Source organism: Pinus tabuliformis, chromosome 4_2 (genome assembly GCF_031772625.1).
Source record: "Pinus tabuliformis cultivar Carrire ecotype Pingquan chromosome 4_2, CPIR1, whole genome shotgun sequence".
NCBI classification, from domain to species: domain Eukaryota; kingdom Viridiplantae; phylum Streptophyta; class Pinopsida; order Pinales; family Pinaceae; genus Pinus; species Pinus tabuliformis.
In genome coordinates this window covers 17,893,857-17,913,500 of record NC_142304.1, presented here as the reverse complement: position 1 = coordinate 17,913,500, position 19,644 = coordinate 17,893,857, and positions in this window count along the sequence as shown.

Sequence of the window (19,644 nt, the reverse complement as noted above, 5' to 3'; positions counted from 1 at the left end):
TCCTTAGTTTAGATCAAGCAAAGCACCAGAAACCCATAACATACATATTTGCTTTTGATCTCACTCTTCATAAGACATTCATTGCTTTCACACCTTGGCCTAGTGATCTTCTCCTCCTTATATAGTTTTAGGCTTTTCTCAATACCTCAAACCAAAAACCACAAAGGACCCATGGTATTCTTGGTCGTGATCAAATAGTCGTTACTCCACTCAATATTGTGGGTTGATACCATGGTATTGACCCTTGGTATTGTCTCCTCTTGAATTTCCTTGTTTTTCCAACCTGTACACGCTTTTCCTCTTGTGAGAGTTTGTGTATACGTATACGCTCTTTTTGTTCTGTGGACCTGTGTGTACCCGCTATTTGGACAAAATGAACTAGTGTGTATCTCTCTTTCTTTAATCTCTGGAGGTTGATCTGTAATCCTTTGTTGTTAACCTATTGCACTATGAACTGTCATCTATGTGAGTTTCCATCAAGGACAACACCTGTATCATAATGCCAACAATTTCCCCCTTTGGATTTGATGGCAACAACAACACCAAGACACTCTCCCCCTTTGACATCAAGGGCAAAGGGCAGACCAAGATATTCTCCCCCTTTGATATACATTATGCTGCCCATGCTCCCCCTGAGTACATGCAGAGTCTGCAAAGATATTTTTCAAAAGAATAACATGACTCTATAAGTCAACTAAGTGAGTATGACTTCCCTAAGACTCATACATACATCAATCACCCAACCAAGTGGGTATACACCAAATTTGACTCATATACCCAACCAAGTGGGGATATACCAAATGTTTATACATGATTGAAATAACAATTATTACATCATCCCTCCCATGCATAGTGGGGTTACAAATTAGGTCTTTTCATGACTTTTACATCAAATTATATACATGACATTTATAACAAGGACCAACAATCTAAACAAGACCATGATAATCATCAGCAACTATCATACACCATATATGATCTACCCCATCAGCATCTATCAGTAGCATCAAGATCAACAGTCTGTATATGTCCATCATCAAAAGAGTCACCTGAATCAAAACAACTATGTGGATCAAGCAATATATGCATCTTCATGTACCAAGATCTTCTAATGTAATGCCAACATTGCATTATTAGAAGCATATGCTCCCCCTGAACCTATGTGTTATCGGGAAAACTAGTGTCCATTCAGAGCTACTAGTCCCACTAAGACGGGTAGCTATCTTAGAAACAAACAAACTAAAGTTACTTGTGTTTTAAAAGAGTACCAACCTCAGTCTTTTGCTAGTCTCCTTGCTCGTTTCCTCTCTCCCTTGATAGAGATTTTGCCACTCCTTTCTCACTTGTCCTGCTTCAAAGAACACCTGTACAGTCAAGGCAACAAAATACCATCAAAGCATAGAGATCTATAACCATAAACAATGTAGGATCAGATGTACATTAACCATATAAATGCATATACAAATACAAGATTCAGAGATATACAAGCATATGGAGGAAAACTCGAATAGCTTTATTGATAGAAGTAGTAGAAGAGAGGATTACAACCAAGCTATCTGATCTAGCATCATCCTCCTAGCATGAAAGCCCTCTTCACCTCATACAAAGCAAAATCACCCAACAATGTCTTCAAAGAGAAACCAACAACACTTCCTTGCAAATTACAAAATTCCAACCTTTAGATCTCTAGGATGAGGGATCCATATATAGATGTTTGCAAGAGAGTGAGTCAGCTTCTGGGACTTTATTAGTGTCATTTCACTGATAATTCTTGGTTCCAATTGGAGATTTCATGATCTCTTACTCATCCCTGGGCAAATTCAGAGTGGCGAGTGTCATATGAGCAGTTTCTAGAAGATTCTTCGAGTTTCCACCTAGCAAACTGCTTCTGCCATTTGTCTGCTCTCGCTCATCGCACCCTACAGAAGGGCTTTCCAGTATGCATCGCAACCCCCCGTGTGTAATAGGTGAGATGCATCGTACCCTATGCATGGAGTAGTCTGTATGGTCCAGTTTTGACCAGTTCTGAGTAGTTTTTCAAGGAGAACTTCTAGGAATGATGTAATCAGCTGACCTTGTTCCTTTAGGGTATGAAACAACACTTTTAGGGGTTTAGAAGTCCTTGTTTTATGGACATATGTGATTGGGGTTGTAGTGCCCAAATATGTCTATAACAGTTATCCCCTAAAACATGGGGTTGTAAATCTTCTGATGTCGGGTGAAATGCTTTATAATGAGGATCTGAGGTTTTTTGAACTGGAAGGTGACCTGTAATAAGATACAATACAATAAATTATCTTCATAATATTTTCATGATCTAGCTAAGGCGGGCATTCGCATGCTCAGCTTTATAAATTCATTTTCATGTACATAGGACAAACAATCGTCTGTGTGGCAGACTGATGATTCTGGCAAGGAAAATTTTAAGGATGGAAAATTTTCTTGAAGTTTAAAACATTGGCGAATCTCACTAATCCCTAATATGCAAATTATAAATGTTTATTGATATATTTGTAAAATTAATCAAATTTATAATTATTTTATATATAGTCTCTCTATAATGTTGGCGATTTTTAAGGTAAAATAATTTTATATTCTAAAATTTGGGCGAATCGTCTTTTATAAAATTGGAAATTGGCGAATCTTTTTTGTGGAAAAATCATGGAAAATTAGCCCACTGGGCGAACATTAGCCCCTAAAATTTTCCATGGATTCTGGTAGAGCCATCATCCCTTAGTTTGGATGATTATCTGTGCAGTAATGATGTACATTTGATGTCTTTATTTTCTTGAATATATCGCAGCCCGGATGGATGAAACTAGATCCGGGGTCTTCAAAGTCGTTCAATCTTCGCCTGAAGTACAAGTCAATCCATATGACAAGATGTTCTGATGTCAAACATGGAAAGACATCGCCTGATTACCATCCAATGATGTAAGTTGTTAACAGGCGCGAGAGGAATCACCGATAATGATAATGACCCTCAAGGTACTGCAATATAATTCACGTGGTGTGAATACATGAGTTGATGTCGAACACCACATAAAATCTTTCAGTCAAAGGCCATTGATGTAAACCTGTCGTCGGAAGTGAGAAACTTGCCATTGAGGCATGCAAGCTTTAAAGTATTGAAAGGGTTGTTCCTAAGTCAACTTCTTGGATAATGAGCTGATGTTGACAAGAAGTGACCCGTCGTAGGAGGGTCTTAATGAATCCAACATCTATGACACGGAACAGAGCAAATGATTCTATGGAGGTGAAAAAGATCTAATGATACAAGGTTCAGGGTGATGGTCATTAAAAATGGAGAGCGAAGGTATTGCAGCAGATGAGGCGTTAGCTAGGTTGGTGAATTCTCTGAGCGAATTCTCTTGAACATGTTGGCGACACTGAAATGGATTGGTAGCGTTAACCCCAAAATGGATGGTACGATGAACCAATGGTGATATGACCGGTGAACAAAATAACCCAACCTGACTCAATCATGGTGACAGAGTGAAAGTGTCATGTTCAAGAGCGACCTGCTACCGATGAAGTCATTCAAGTTTTCTTCCCTTTTTCCCCAGTCATTTCTAACCAGTACCTCTTTATTTTTGTCAAGCTTGAGGAGGATAACATATGCTTGTTCTATAATTTTCCCTTTGGGAAAACCTATCGCTATGTTTTAATGAGCCTCGCGACAGTGAAACTCACTATTGTCTGCATGGACAAGTTTGTCGCTATTATTTTAACAAGTTTAACGACAAATATAACTCGGTCCTTTTCAATTTTAGAGATTCTAAAAAGGGACGGAAAGGCAACTCCAGTATTCCTTTTTCGTAATATAATCCCTTGAGTCCATAATATGAAAGGGATGACTTTTCTATAGTTTTAATGAGACGAACAAGACAAGAGCTCGATATTTTAGTGTAATGATCCCTCAGGTCCAAAAATATTAAAATCTAGAGGAGGGATGGCACTTCCGATCATTTTAAAGAGCTGGAGAGGCCAATTATTTGGCAATCTTTTCATATTTTACGAGTCAGATGAAAAGAACTTAAAGGAAACTCATTTTCGGAGGAACGAGTGATGTTTTTGGATAGCAATTGGTTCCAGGTAAGATTTGGAACTTTTCAATCACGACAATGTAAAGAAGGTGGCTAATAGAATCACTCGTCGCAATTATTCCTCAAAAGGGTAAACAATCAAATGGAGGCATATAATTGGCTAAAAAAGAGTGGAGGTGATGGTAAGAACACGACCAAGGTTCAAAAGCTGATAATTATGTGATCGCAAATATTATTTACCGAAGATGGGTTCATTTTTTAATGAGCTTAAACTTTGGGGGAACATTTGCTCATTGCTAGGTTTATTTTTTAATGAGCTTGAACTTCGCGTAAAACTGCTCGTGCCAGTCATATAATAAGGATGTCTCTCATCAGTAGGTTCATTTTTTAGGGAGCTTGCCCCATGCGCAACTTTGCTCCGGAGCCTTTTGCATGCAAGCTAGGAACGACCAACTACTGTCCTAGGGGTTAAAGAACTACTAAGGTTAGGTAGGATAGTCTCTCGGTGGGAAACAATCTCCTTTACTTTGCCATTTCTGTTGGTCCTAGCAAAGGTGAATGGTGGATCAGACCAATCACCTAACTTAAGCAGTTGAAGTTTTTAAAAACTACGGGGTTAGAGTTACGCTGGTCGCTTTTCACTTGTGTACAAAAGGTTTGCATTCCCCCAGGTATAAAGAAGAGTAAAGCTTCCAGGTTACCATATGGAAGTTCTTGCATTAGCAAGATTGTTCCATCCGCGTAGTAGACAAAACACTTCCTTGGCTTTGTCCATCGAAATGGAGAAAGGTGACTGTTGTTAATGCCAATCACATAACCTTTGACGGGGGAATCCTTTTCCTATCCAAATCCATTTTCCTAAACGGATAGGGTTATCAGACTAGTCATATTCCTACGTGAAAACCTACCTTATAACTCGGGTTTTCCTGCCAAAGTAGACCAGGGCACATGCCTCCTGGGTTTCAGTCACAATCACCGAATCACTCATGCTCATCAGGTGGATGGACTAGAGATTGATGAGACATTCCTTGTGCAAAAATACCAGTTAGGGACGATATTTGACTAATAGCTGTGTTTGAACTAGGGAATGAAAGCTGGTAAACTAGGTGGACCACTCTGCCTTCATGCAGAAAACACATCACTCGAAAGAGTGAGGAAACAATAGTTCCCATGCAATAAATGTAGTCACGCCCAAGGAGTAGATTGTAATCTAGAGGCTCTTGGACTACCATCACGTTTAGATGAACGGTTTTCCTTCTCCAAGTTATAGGTAAATTTGGAAGGATCCCTAACGATTAACTGGTTCCTTTGTTGAAGCCTGTCAAATTTCGAACCTCAGGAAGAAGTGATGGCGAACCAAGCACTTTCCAAGCAGTTCAGGAAAGGATACTCACAGAAACCCCTTCATCTATGATGGTACCAACCATGATCATTCTGTAAGCTTGTACTATGATTTGGAATGGTACATTAGATGGTAGGCGAGGTCTCCCTAGTAGATTCCAATCGAAGGAAATGACTAGATTGCTTGGAGGAGGGACCGAATAAACGACCGGGTAAATCTCTGATGAACTTCCTTCCTGCAGTAAAGGAATGGGTAGATTGCCACCATGTTCATCGGATTTTGTGTTAACGAAAAGAATTTGAACGGTGTCGTTCTCATTCTCTTTGGTGACAGTATCATCTGAAGGTGGACCTTTTGAAGACAAGATTGGGTCGACTTCCGTCTCGACCGGTTGACTTTGGTCTGGTGTGGAATCAGAGGGTATATCTTTAATGATAGGTGCTTCAACTGACAACAACAGTGTGTCCGTCAGATTTTCAACTAGCGATGGACTTGGAAAGAGTTTCTTGTATCCAAGAGGAATTCATTGCAGTGAAGCGGGATGATTATCCAAGACTCTTTTAGCTTCGTCTAGGAAAGGACAATGGTGGAGGACATGATCGCCTTCACACAGTCTACAAGGAAATTTAGATCTTCCTTTCTTTCCATTGGCTTCATTTTCACTAGTTGATGGCGTGCTCTTAACATGATCGTCAGAGGTTGAAGACACTAGATTGTGCAAGTAGGGAGACCAGTCCCTCAAGATCCGCGGGATGCAGGGACAATCTCGATGATAGTGGTCTCCCTTGCAAATGACACATGGAGATTTAGGCTTGGATGGTACAGTGTGTGGATTTTCGCCAGATGATGCATGGTTGCCCCCTTTCGTTGTTGGATTCTTCTTCTTCTTCTCCTTCCCTTTCTTCTTCTTCTCAGTTACTTGGTTTTTAGCGTTACTAGCTTCACCAAGCAAAGAGGAAGAAGGAGAGGGAGAAACAAATGAAGTAGAAGGTGGGGGAGCGACTTCAGGATCATCTGGTTGCTGATTTGATTGCTGAGGAATTGCGGTGTTTTGAATGACAGAGGTCGAGAAAAGCCATACTGGCAGGCCAATTGTGAGTCCTGGAAGGGACAATGTAGCCATGTGTGGAGCACCAACATCTCCCCAAGAGGAGAAGGGACTAGGATTTCCCCCAAGGGGAAATCCTTGATTGGTAGACTCCATTTTCTCAAGCTAAAGACCAATGAGGGAACAAAGACGTTATTCTTATTAAAATAAATTTTATGACGCTTTGACACAACTTGCTTTTTCAATTTTTAAGAGTCGAGAAAAAGCGAAAGATGACTCTAGTCGCCTTTTGATTTTTAATGAGCCTGAAGTGACAAGTGCTTAGATGGACCTTTTCTTTTAAGGAGTCTGAAAAGGAATGAAAGTGACTACTCTAGAAATCTAGATATAGGGATTACCAAACCAATCGCAAAACTACATAATACTTTTTATGGTACAACAGTCAATCTTCCTGAATGCTGTATTCAGTGCATTGTGATCGATAGGGCGGCAGACATAGCTTCCTAAGGATAAAGGATGTAGCCTATTGTGGTCTCCCAATATATACTCGACGGTACGTGGGAGCACAAGTCCGTAATGGCACTTGTCGTCTCAAAGAGGAGGAATCACCCAACCTACAATGAAAGCGATATTTACCAGGCTTTACGACGCTGGAATACGTCTCTAGCCTAGACTTCTAGATGTTGTGCGTTAGGTTCCAAAGCGTTTTTATGTTCATTGAGGTTTATTTTATAGTTGATATTTCTTAAAAAGTTTTCCTTTATGGTTCACCATGTGATGTAGATATAAAATTCCTAAATATGCAATCTAAGATGATAAATAGTCGTTTACTTTCTTTTTGCAATGAAAATCCTAGCTACTAAGGAAAGAGAAATGTTATTCTTTCAACATAGAGCAGAGAGCACACTCTAGATGCACTTTTCCTCAATCAATTTCAGCATGCAGTCTAAATGCAAATGCACATGCATGTATTGTTTTTCAATTTCCTTAATGTGAGAATGACAAAAAGAAAACTAAGTGTAGATCTGAATTATCTTCTTCCAAAGTGACAGTACTAACAATTTTCTCTTCAAAAAACGAAAGGAAGGCTAAGACGACACTTTGCGATTTCAAATTTAAAATTTCTTTGGACACTTGAAATACTATTAATTCAAATCAAATACAATGGAAAAAGTGTAATTGACTATCTGGAAGAGGAAGACTTTACGACACTCTTTTTCTTGACTAAAAATGACACTTGTGACACTTTCAAATCAAAAGACGACAATTCAATTAAGCTACAATTTGCAAAGGAGAACTGTAAATGATGAAAAATACGTAAAAAAAATTCACAATTCCTTCTGATGGAGGTTGAATAATGCAAAGGAAGATGGTTTCGTAGTGATATACTGATCATAGATAACAAAACTACTAAATAAAGCTAAAGACAATGAAGAAAAAACCAAAATCTGGAGGCAGAAACAGTCTCATTCAATCATTGCACCTGTAACACAAGGAAACAGGGATGCATCTCACCTACAATACACGGGAGGTGCGATGCATCCAGGTTTCCAAGAAGAGATAGTGCGATGGTCTAGGGATGAGACTGAGCTTAGGTTTCACTCACAGTTTGTAGCTAAGTTCAGGGATTTAGGTTGAGCTAATGATTGTCAGTAAACACAAAGTATAGGGGCCAATCTAATGAGGTTATTTGAGCTACCACCAAGGAACTTAGGATGTTTGCAAGCTAGATGTTCAGTTCATAAACTAACCCGAAAATTGACTGAAGCAACGTTGATCTACTTTGCAGTTGCATAGCAAAAGCAGATCAAAGGCTAGCTAGCTTAACTTCAGGCTCTGTCTGTGGTTTATAAATCAAACAATAGTAACAAAACAAACAAACTGTTCGCTCCCCAGTGGAGTCGCCATTTTGTTATCGGGAAAACTAGTGTCCATTCAGAGCTTCTAGTCCCACTAAGACGGGTAGCTATCTTAGAAACAAACAAACTAAAGTTACTTGTGTTTTCCTTTATGAGAGATAGGTGAGAGAGAAGCAAAGAGTACCAACCTCAGTCTTTTGCTAGTGTCCTTGCTCGTTTCCTCTCTCCCTTGATAGAGCTTTCGCCACTCCTTTCTCACTTGTCCTGCTTCAAAGAACACTTGTAGAGTCAAGGCAGCAAAATACCATCAAAGCATAGAGATCTATAACCATAAACAATGTAGGATCAGATGTACATTAACCATGTAAATGCATATACAAATACAAGATTCAGAGATATACAAGCATATGGAGGAAAACTCGAATAGCTTTATTGATAGAAGTAGTAGAAGAGAGGATTACAACCAAGCTGTCCGATCCAGCATCATCCTCCTAGCATGAAAGCCCTCTTCACCTCATACAAAGCAGGATCATCCAACAATGTCTTCAAAGAGAAACTAACAACACTTACTTGCAAATTACAAAATTCCAGCCTTTGGATCTCTAGGATGAGGGATCCATATATAAATGTTTGCAAGAGAGTGAGTCAGCTTCCGAGATTTTGATTAGTTTCATTTCACTGATAGTTATTGGTTGCACTTGGAGATTTCGTGATCTCTTACTCATCCCTGGGCGAATTCAGAGAGGCAAGAGTCATATGAGCAGTTTCTAGAAGATTCTTTGAGTTTCCACCTAGCAAACTGCTTCTGCCATTTTTCTGCTCTCACTCATCTCACCCTACACAAGGGCTTTCCAGTATGCATCACACCCCCCATGTGTAATAGGTGAGATGCATCGTACCCTATGCATGGAGCAGTCTGTATGGTCCAGTTTTGACCAGTTCTGAGTAGTTTTTCAGGGAGAACTTCTGGGAGATCATGTAATCAGCTGACCTTGTTCCTTTAGGGTATGAAACAAAAATTTTAGGGGTTTAGAAGCCCTTGGTTTATGGACATATGTGATTGGGGTTGTAGTGCCCAAATATGTCTATAACACTATGCCAGTCGTTCACTATCAAATCTGATCATTGCAAATATCAGTAAGAATTATCAAGGCATCATCATCAATCAGATATACATCAAGTCATCAACAACTTATGAAGGCCAAGAGAAATTCTACATATTATCAGTAGATTGTAATCATAATCAATCAAAACATAATAGATAATTGATAATTGACTGAACCATATCAGACCCCTTTTCCTGAGTTTGTCCCACTACTTTTTCCTCAAAACAACATATACGAGATTGTGCAGCTTCGAACTCGCGTATATACGCGACTTGACTTCATGATAAATTAGTATGAGATTTAGAACACTGAAGTTTGACACTTTCAGCTCCCCTTGAGTTTGTTATGTTTGTATATTGTCCTATGCCACATCTTTCTAACTGTACTTACTTCTTCTTCCATATCATCGAGTGTGATGATGTTTTCTCCTTTTGGTATGGTGGCTGAAATTTTCTCCTACATTATTTTGCCATGTTTCCAAACTTGTTACATGTATACCATCTTACATGTTTCATATTCCTTTTATAGCAGTTAATGGCTTTGTGACCAAACATATTACAAGAAAAACAATATCCCTTAATGTACCTGGAAGTTGATGATATTTTTGTGTGACAGTCTTGAGCCATTCTACTTCTACATCTCACTACAACATGTCCAAAATTATGACATATAAAACATTCAACATATTCATCGAAGGAAATAACCGACTATCATTTCCATAGTTAGGAGTAAAAGATTTTCTTTGATGACTGTATTTTCTTGGTTGTTGATGGGGTTGACTTCTCATCTCCTTGTTGAGCATTTTAGGTTTTTCATTAGAGTTCCTTGCCTCATCTTGAGAGCTAGATTCACCTTCAACAGATTCATGAAAACCAAGACCAGTTTTGATGGTAGGAGACCTTTGACTACTAAGAATATTATCCAAAATCTTAGTACTATCTTGAAATCGTAACAATTTATTCTTTTCTTCTAATTTACCTTTTAATATATTTACCTCAACCTGATATTGTTCTTCCTTTTCAAGATATTTCTTCTTCATGATTTCTTCAACCTTTCTTCCTTCTTCCACTTGTTGCCTTAATTTGAGAATCTCATTTTCTTGTTCTTCATCTGCTTGAGGTAGTTCTTCATTGTGCTTATTTTACTTTTCAAGATCTTCCTTTAGAGAGAGGATCTTAGCTTCAAGACTTTCATAGTAACTGGATCTATCTTTAAGTCTCTTGATTGGTGTGCTCTTTTCATTTACGTCATTTCTTAATGATGTTACTTTATCCTGTAGCTTTTGACATTGATCTCCCTTTTCCTTGTACTGCTTCCTTACTTTCCTTCCTTCCTCCAACTGAGCTTTTAATCTAGTAACTTCTTCTTTGAAAGCACACTACATTTTTTTAAATAGATCTTTTTGATCTCTAACTTTATCTGTGAGTCTTTTAAATTTTGCCTCTATATTTCTTTCACTATCACTTTCAATATCTTCAACATTGCATGAACAGAGAAAAGTATCACCAGAAGACCAAAAAATTGTACCTGATACTTCTTTTTCTTGTTTATCTTCAATCTGAGGTGATTCTGAATCTGAATACTTGCTTCCACTTAACGACCATTTTTCTCTCATGTTGTCACTGTTCCTTTGATTTGTCTTCTTCTTCTCAGGTGCTTTGTTCTTTATCTTCTTCCCCATTGTGTCTATGGATCTCCTTCAAGTGACCAAGATTTTGCCAAAGGACCTACTCTGATACCAATTGTTAGAAATAATACTGAGAGGGGGGGGGGGTTGAATCAGTATTTATCAAACAATAACTTTTATTTTCATACTCAAATTTATATACGCTACTTCATTGAAGGTAACTGGTGTGTACACGTAATTGTCTTTAAAGCAACTAGTGTATATCCAACAAACTTATGATTCAGTTAATTCATCATATGTTGATATTTAATCAGTGCATCAGTACTTCATTAACCATATAAATAGTAACCATGTGTAGTAATAACATAATAAACCATCACACATAAGCATCACACATGAACACCAAGATTTAAGGTGGAAACCTAATGCAGGACAAAAACCATCTGATGTTGTCTTCTTTTAATATAAGAAAAACGTATTTACAATCTTGTACTTGTGCAAACTCATACATGTACGCAAGCACCCACTTGCAAAAGGCTACAACCTTCTCTTGTTCTCAAGCTTCTACTAGAAGGGGGCTACAACCCCATAGCTCTTGTACTAGCCGATCCATTTACTAGTACGTAGGCACCGACCTATAGAAGGCTCCAAACTTCACTCGTTTTCCAGTTGCTACTGGAAGGGAGCTCCAACCCCCTGGCTCTTATACTAGCCGATCCATTTACTAGTATGTAGGCATCAACCTACAGAAGGCTACGACCTTCTCTCTTCCTCCAGGGACCACGTTTCATTAATTTTCAGACTGGATACTCCTGGAATACAACACCACAATTTGAAGGCCTCATTTCATCAAATTTTCATACTAGACCCATCAGCAACATTGAAGCTCAAAATAAATCACCACTGAAATACAACCAATCACTGAAAACCCATCATCACTGAAGCAAATCACAATCAATCAATCTGAAGATTCAGAACACTGTCACCAAAACATAGTCACCAGAACACAAAGCAGAACCCAGAACTCTGCAACAACAACCAGAACCAACTGCAACTTCAAACATCATATTTCGTAATGTATACACTACTTATATGTACCGAACCAGTGTGTATACATGATTTTAACAAAGTGAACCAACGTATGGATCTGCAAATACTAACTTAAAACATCACAAATATTCTAGACTTCAGTACCCAGATCAGAACATTTACAATATAAATCATGCGTTAGCATTCAGATCTAGACTATCCATGATTAGACTACATAATGATAATTCATTTCAGGTCTTATGATCCTGATCCATCATTAGATCTCATCCCTCATCAACCACTACAGTTCATCCTTAGTTTAGATCAAGCAAAGCACCAGAAATCCATAACCTACATATTTTCTTTTGATCTCACTCTTCATAAGATATTCATTGCTTGCACACCTTGGCCTAGTGATCTTTTCTTCCTTATATAGTTTTAGGCCTTTCTCAATACCTCGAACCATAAACCACTTAGGACCCATGGTATTCTTGGTCAGGATCAAATAGTCGTTACTCTACTCAATATTGTGGGCTGATACCATGGTATTGACCCCTGGTATTGTCTCCACTTGAATTTCCTTTTTTTCCATCCTATATGCGCTTTTCCTCTTGTGAGAGTGTGTGTATACGTATATGCTATTTTTGTTCTGTGGATCTACGTGTACATGCTATTTAGACAAAATGAACCAGCATATACCTCTCTTTCTTCAATCTCTGGAGGTTGATCTGTAATACTTTATTGTTAACCTGTTGCATTGTGAAATGTCATCTATGTGAGTTGCCATCAAGGACAACACCTGTATCATAATGCCAACACCAGTTGATGTTCATATCATACCAATTGGTTTATTTGTTGAAATAAATATTCCATAGGCCTCGGTACTTGAAAATTAAGCATTTCAATTTTGCCAACAGTATAATCTATCTCAAAATCTTATGAATTGTTTATTACATTTCCATCCTTATTTTCATGATCCATTTGAAAAGTGTTTTGAAAATTTAGTTACACAAAAGGTTGCTAATCTTCTTCCTCATGTACATAATACTGACATTTTTATGCAGGCTCCAAGTTTTAAAGATACATTATTTGAATCTTGCCTCTCATCCTCTTCCTCTTTCAAAATTCTTCAATCTATATTAGGGTCCCATCTTCTTTTCTATGATCCAATTGAGATTTGGTTAGAGAATTTGTTTCAAGAAAGGTTCCCTATAGATATATTTATTTTATTAGTTCCATTAGAGGTACAGATATAGAAGTCAGTTTTTACTTTTCATAATTTAGTAATACCTCTATTTTTGTTCTAGTTGTTGTCGTAAATATGATTGTAGGAATAAAAGAGCTTGATTGGCTCCATTGGAAGTATGGTTTTACTTAGTTTTAGTTTTCCTTGTTAGATTAGATTAGAGTAGAAGTATTCTAGTTGGATTGATTTCTTCTTTGTTTTCTATTCATATTGCAGGTGGGAAATAAGAAATCCTTTTGATTTTTCCATAAAAGAGTGATTCAAAGCTATTCCATTCAAATTTTCTCATGAACATGTTCAGGGAATATTCATCCATTCATCAGAATTTTAATTTTTGACAAGAGGTGCTATGTACAAGTGCTTTGATTTATATTTCCTTTTCTTTGAAAATTTACAAGATGAATCATAATCATGTTTTATTTTTCCTTTCGATGCAATTGATTTTTTTAGCATCACTCATAGAAAATTAAACACATAAACAAAATGCTTGACTTCTTCCTATCCAGTTAAATCTCAAGCCTCTGGTTTTCAAAGTATTAAATGACTAATTAAACAAGGGTTAAATGAGGATTAGAAATAATCAATTAACATAACCATATCCATATGCATTCTAAAACTTCTTATTTTCTAAGGTTAGGTCAAGTTAAACCTTTTCACAACAATGCTTGTTTTATCTCAAAGGTAATCATTCCATACCTTTCCTTTTGGTTGCATTATTTTTAAACTCCAAGAAAACTCAACATTTACACGTCGATCTAGTTTTCATATCATATGCATATGGGTCCCCCTTGTTACTTAACCCTTCCAGTTACTTTATTGGACCTTGGTTTCCTTGCCTTCCACACCACCCTAGAACATTTTTCCTTGCAGGTTTCTATAATCGCTTCATTCAAACGAGCCAAGGTGACTCACCTTTTATGTAGACCCCTTTTATCCATGTATTATACTCATCCTGTCCCATTCATACCTTACTTTCTAGTCTTTTCCATGTCACACCATAATAATTTTCCTTGGAAATTGCAAGTGCCTCTCCACTTGAAAGAGTCAGGGATGAACTCTTGGGACAACTCACTTTGAAACATACACAAGGATCCCTATTTCACTTACACACACCATTATTTTATTTGGCCTTAATATTCTCACATGCCACCTCCCCCTGCATGCTTTTCCCTGGCGGAATCCCTCGAATCCTTTTCATGCTTCTTTTGAGATTTTGTCCTCCCAAGATGACATGGAGAAGCAACCCCACTTCCCTCCACTCTATTATCCCTAGGCACCTTATAATTGGCCTATCCAAGCTATAATCGCCATTTTATTCAGTGACCTAATCCTGTCTACAATACCCCAACAATATCTCAAAGAAATTCCATTTATTTCTTCTAGGCTTCTGTTGGGAAAAAGTGATTGCCTATCATTTAATTTGTCAACCCGCGGGTTTTGTAAACTTGTGAAGCATGCGTGCACTATATGTGCTAGAAATTGTCTTTCAGTTTAGATCAATCTAACTACAAAATAATGAAAACCAGTTCGTCTAATCTATGAAATCAAATAATGAAAATGAAATTCAACTAACTTATGAAATAAAAAACAACTAATGTATTCTTAGTTACTCCAACATTCAATTATGAAGTGTTACCTTCTTGAGATGATGTGTAAGCAACTATTTATACTTTAACTTCTAATGTCCTAGAAAAAAAAGTAAAGTGTGCAGAAAATAACTCAGTAATTACATGTATTAAATATTCAATCATTCAATCTTGAAATATGATTAAATAAATTTATTAAAAAGATCTTTAGGAATATCAGTTAATGCAATTAAATTAGGATCTTAAAAGCAAATATAAAAGCATGAAAAAGTAAAGCTCAATGATTGTATAGGTTGTGTTGGCATTATGATGCATGTGTTGTACTTGATGGCAACCCACTCATAGAAGAACATCTCACTTAGTTATAACTAGATGAATCTTCAGAAGAGATATCAGATGTGACTGAATGCATGGGATGCAGGACAGCTCAAAGGAATCAGATGATAGTTCTAAGTGTGACAAGTTAGCTTTGCCATCAAGTCCAAAGGGGGAGATTGTTGGCATTATGAGACAAGTGTTGTTCTTGATGGCAAATCACACAGATGACAGATCATAGTGCAGCAGGTCAGCAACAAGGATTTGATGATTAGACTACATGAATGAAGAGAAAATATATATACGCAGGTTCATCGTGACCGAGCCGCGTATACACGCGGGTTAGACGTTACAAAGGCGTGTATGTGTATACACACACTTTCATTGCAAGGAAAAGCGCGTATATGTTGGAGAAGTTACTTTTGGTCCATGGTAGTTAGTCCTTGGTATTTGAACCTATGGTTTTGGACCATAGTAGCTCGTCAGATGTGTTGATCCCAAGTATTGGGTCCATGGTATTGGTTTGTTATGGTTTTGGACCATGGTATTGAGCAAGGCCTAAGACTATAAAAGGAGAAGAAGATCATTAGGTAAGGGTGTTGAAAAAGTCTTGAATATCTGATGAAGGATGAGATCTAGTATGCAGGATATGGGTTTATGATGCATTGCTTGATCTGAGCTAAGGAGGGATCTCACCAGTTGATGGAGAACAAGATCTAAGGATAGATCGGGATCAAATGGTTTGAAATGAACTATATCTATATGGTTGATTATGTTTATTCTAGATCTGTATACTGACGCATGTAATGATCTGAACTGGGTATAACTTAAGTTTGAAATCGTTGCAAGTCATGATTGAATATTTATAGATATGTACGCGGGTTGGCTTTGGTGAAAGCGCGTATGTATGCGGGTTTGGTTCATTGTAGTAGCGTATACATTTTGAGCTATGATGTTTGAAGTTACAGGTGATTTTGGTTGTTGATGAGTTCTGATGACTGTTTACTGGTGTCAGTATTCTGCATATTCAGATTGGTTGATTATGTTTAGCTTCAGTATTGATGGATGAGATCTATAATGGATCAGGATCAGAATGACTTATCCTTATGTGATCTGATGAACTAGATCTGGTTGCTAACACACGTATTACCTTTGTATATGTAATGATCTGGGTATGTCTGAAGTCAGGAAGTGCAACGAAGTTATGAATAAGTAATTAATGACATATACGCTGGTTCACTTTGGTGAAGTTGCGTATACACACTGGTTCGGCACTTCCAAGTAGCGTATGCACTCTGATGCATGATTTTGATGATATAGTTGGTTCTGAATATGGTTGCAGAGTTCAGTGTTCTGCTCTGTGTGTTCTGGTGACTGCATTTTGTTGACAGGGTCTCAGTGATTCAGTATTGGGTGATTCATAGATTGATGATGCTAGTATTGATTGTTTTTGTGCTTCAATGATATTGATGGGTCCAGTGTGAAAATTGGATGAAACGTGGCCTTCAGATTATAGTGTTGTGCTTCAAGAGTATCCAGTCTGAAAATGTATGAAATGTGGTCCCTGGAGGATGAAAGGAGATTGTAGGCCGGCGCCTATGTACTAGTACATCAGCTAGTACAAGAGCAAAGGGGGTGGTAGCTCCTTTCCAGTAGCAGCTAGAGAACGAGTGAAGATTGGAGCATTCAGTAGGCAGGCACCTACGTACTAGTAAATGGATCAGCTAGTACAAGAGCTAAGGGGGTTGTAGCTCCCATCCAGGAGAGTCTGGAAAACGAGAGAGGGTTGTAGCCCTCTGCAGGTAGAAGCATGCGTACTGGTATAAGACTGCACCAGTACAGAACTATTGTAAAATGAAGTTTCTTATTAAAAGAAGATAGAGACGACTTGCAGCAGGTGGTTTTCACCCACATTGGGTTTCCACCTTATATCATGGTGTTCATGTGTGCTTCTTGTGTGTGATGATCTGTTCTGTTTTACTACACCTGCTTACTATACATATGGTTAATGAAGTTCTGATGCACTAACTAAAGATCAACATTTAATGGATTAACTGAATCATAAGTATTTTGGATATACGCTAGTTGCATTAGACACAGTTGCGTATACACGCGGGTTCCATTAACTGAAGTAGCGTATATGTATCTAAGTATGGAAATGAAAAAGTTTTATTGATTTGATAATACTGATTCACCCCCCCCTCTCAATATTATTTCCAACAGGTTGAACATTCAATCACCCAATTTGAAGTCACCTTCTTGGCTTTATCCTTTATTCAATTATACAATGAATTGAAAGTTTGATCTAAGAAAGTAAATAACAAAACATGAAAGGAAACTAAATAATTATGAGCCCTAGCCTCAAACTTAATCCAATTAGAAAATACATAAATATTCCATATTGAAATGTTTTTAGAAAAGCAAAGATTACACAGTCATTCTAAAACTAATACTAAGAAAGCAAATGAAATTTAATCTTTAAAAGCAATTAAAACTCACAATCATTAGATGGCCATTCCAATGGTGTATGAGGATGGCAAGTGAAGAAGCTCCATATGCAAGTAAAACTAAATCTTCAAATCTCCAAGTATAAGCTCCAAATTCTCTATTAAAAACATGAGCATTTCTCCAACTTTACACATGCCCTCAAAGGAAAAGGCTCTCCTATTTATACAAAAATATAAGAAGCTACCCTATTTAATGAGGATCCACTAAAATCTCATATAGTTACAACCAAATAGCTTATAATGAGACACATATCCCCTAGGTGTCTCATGGATTTCTAATCCAAATAAGAAATGATGAGACACCTCATAGAGTTACAATCCAGATAGGACACATATCCTTCTTTGACCTTTATCCAAATCTCCTTTGAAGGGAATTCGAATTTGAGCATTGGAGGCCACATAAGGGTGCTTTGTAAGCTTCCAAATGACCTACACATGTCATGAAACTCAAGCCACATATATAGATACATGAAACCATGTTAATTTCCTAGTTTTTAATCATAAATTCACTTTAAACACATAAAATAAATAAATTTGGTAAATAAGGATCCTAACCCATATATATATATATATATATATATATATATAAATGGTGGCTAATGAAAGGTTATATGGTTATGGAGTTCTGACATGTGAGTGAAATGGTGGCAATAAAGGTGAAAGTGGATGTCATTTTAAAGACATTTTGGAGGCCCAACATACCCTCCAACTAAAGTAATTGCATGTCCTCATGCAAATATTGCATTAATTCCTTTGATTTGCTCGCAACGTCTTTGTTTTTGAATGAGCTTGGCTTATATCATATGTCCTTAAGCTTTGCATTTGACAATTTTATTTATTTTTGCAAAGCATTTCTTGTCATACATTGAATTACAACATGTTTGGTTGGTTCTTGTGTTTCAACCAAATTCTAATTGGTATTGGTTTTTGTGTTTTAATACCTTATTTCTTTTTGTTGTAGCAAGATTCATTGAACATATTTAAGAATGCATCTTTAAAATCAACCATATAGTGTGCTCATAATTTAGGAATTATTTGCAAATCATATAACTTTTTGAACCATAATGAAATCATAATTGATTAGGACAAGTATGTTAGGATGAAATGAAAATGTGTGATGGTGTATGATGTATGAATATGAAATGATGTCCCTTCCCCCCAACTAAAGATATGACAATGTGAAAGAGGAAGTGAGGAATTTCCCAAAGTTACAATTTTAGTATTTTAAGGAATTTCATGACTAAAAATTAGAAAACCACATACCTTCGCTTACCTTCAATGTGCATGAGTTATGGAAATTGAAGAGTGTGGATGCTTCTGGATCATGGAATGAAATGTAGAATTCATCTGCTTCTTGGTTGCATAAATGGTGGATGAGGTTGTGAAATGAATTCTTTATTTCTGCTGTTAAATCTGTTATATCTGCTACAAAATGCTGAAATGATATAGTCTTCAATTGCTATAAAATTGATGGTACAAATCTAGTCATGCGAATAAATGTGTCAGTGTCAAGCATGAAGAGAGGCCATTAGATTACCGACCATTGATGAATGTCATTAACCAATGCGAGGTAAACTCGCTATTAATGTCAACGAGTGCCAAGGTACCTAAGTACATCTTGCGAAGGGTAAATAAATGAGCTGATGTCGAGCCACTTGCAAGATCCAATGATCAACGGACATTGATGTATTCCCATGATTGTTGGCGAGAGAGCCTGTCATTAAGACATACAAGCCTCAAGGTACTAATGAGGACTCTAGCCTTGGACCTAGATAATGTGTCGATGTTGATAGGCCAAGGCTTGTTAGAAGGAAGGCCTTAAGGAATTCTCCATGATCTAACGCGAGCATGAAACAATGATTTTGAAGGACTATGAATGGAAAATTTTGCAGTGGATCAAGGTTTATTTAACAGAAAGGAAAATGACAAGTAA